Source organism: Bison bison, unplaced genomic scaffold, assembly GCF_000754665.1.
Source record: "Bison bison bison isolate TAMUID 2011002044 unplaced genomic scaffold, Bison_UMD1.0 scf7180017864367, whole genome shotgun sequence".
In the NCBI taxonomy this organism is placed as follows: domain Eukaryota; kingdom Metazoa; phylum Chordata; class Mammalia; order Artiodactyla; family Bovidae; genus Bison; species Bison bison.
The window spans coordinates 5,464,017-5,465,833 of NW_011494939.1; positions in this window are offsets into that span (position 1 = coordinate 5,464,017).

Below are 1,817 nucleotides of genomic sequence, written 5' to 3' on the forward strand. Positions count from 1 at the left end.
GAAAGATTGAAGGCCGGAGGAGAAAGGGATGACAGAGGATGAGATGGTTGGATGGCATCACTGACTCAATGGGCATGAGTTTGAATAGGCTCCAGGAGTTGGTGATGGACAGGGAAGCCTGGCATGCTGTAGTTCACGGAGTCGCAAAGAATCGGACACGACTGAGTGACTGAACTGAACTGAACTGAACTCCAGTTCTCAGCAACAAATCAGTTTTGGCCTGGATTTCAAACCCCTCTCCTTGCAACAGAAGCCCTTCTACTGATGGGATCCACCCAACCCAGAAAGGGCCTTAATGCCACAGCATTACTTGAGTATACCTTTGGGGGTCCCAATCTCCCCAATTCCCAACCCAAGTGGCTTTTCAGAAAATGGCTTCCAGCCACAAATAGTACTGCCTTGGAGCAGAGTCTGATGAAAGAGTGTTCTCCATCTCGTTACATTGGCAGTGGAGCTCTGCCTCAGGATCCTCTTGGCTGAGCTCTGGGCAAAGTCCTTACACTCTGTTTGCAGTCCCCCAACAGCCCTGCACTGGATAGATGAGGAAACCAAGGCTCGAGGCCATAACGTCGGTGAACAGCAGGAGCAGGATCCACCCTGATGTGTGTCTGAGCCCCGTTCCTTACTTCTAGTGCCAGGCTTTCTTCCTGCAAACTTATCATATGCAAAAGTTTAGGTGATTTGCATCATCTTCTGGCCAAGAGGCCTGTTAACATTTTAAGAAACTTATTTTTCTCTAAAGGTGATTATTCTAAAGTCAGGCGCCACCCTCCAAAAGCATTAGATAAAGTTGCATTCCTATAGGGCAAAGTTGTGGTAGGCTATAACAAGAAAAAGAATTAACTCAAGGGTCCAAGGTTACAAATATTAAAGCTACTACTTACACCAATTATATTAATCAATACACTGCCAGGGACACAGCAGGTAAGGGATATGGAGACTTAGCAGCAAACATTGGCCCAATAAGTGAAAAACCCTTCACCAATAAAATTTCTAATCAATCTTTTAACTGCTCAAAAGAATCTGTATTTAGACAGTTTAGAACATCTCATGCCTCTCACAGTTGGGAGGCTCTGAGCAATCACATGTGGCCGGAAAAACCTATTCAGGCAGGCTAGAGGACTTCCAAAGGAGTTTGTAGGTTGAAACACTATCACACCCAGGAACTTTATTAACTGGAGCTGTAAGTTAACTGTTTTTTCAGAGAGAGGTAGTGGGGGACAGCCCCCCTGGAAAGTCAGAGGTGTAGGCGAGAGCACAAAGCAGAAAGTAGGCAGACTCTGGTTTTGGGGGTAGATGCTCGAGAATTTCCAGGGGTACTCCTGAGGCTCGATCCCACCTTTGCATATGCCGAGCCTCCTTCCTCATGACCTTTGCCATGGGCGGAGTTCCTCACGCTGGATCCCGGCAGTGATAGAATTCCAGTTGAGATATTCCAGATCCTGAAAGATGATGCTATGAAAGTGCTGCACTCAATATGCAATATGCCGGGAGATGGCTCCCGGCACCTGGGCTGAGGGGGAGGGTCCGTGTGCCCACCCCTCCGGAGGGCCTCCAACTCAGGACAGATTCCCTACCTGGAGCAGCGTTGCCGGGTGCAGCTGAAAGCTTAGTTGCCACGGGTTTCCAAGGATGGGGAAGGGGAAGGAATCAGGAGGAAGGTGGTTCCTTTCCCAGTAGATGATGCTGAATTTCAGGAGCAGGAAAGAGGCTGCCAGTAAAGCCAGCCAAATGAGCAGGGGGCACATGTCGGGCCTGCACCTCCCTCCCCTTGGCCTCCAGCCCTGGCTGCAGTGCGCCCCAGCCGTTTCTTTAGT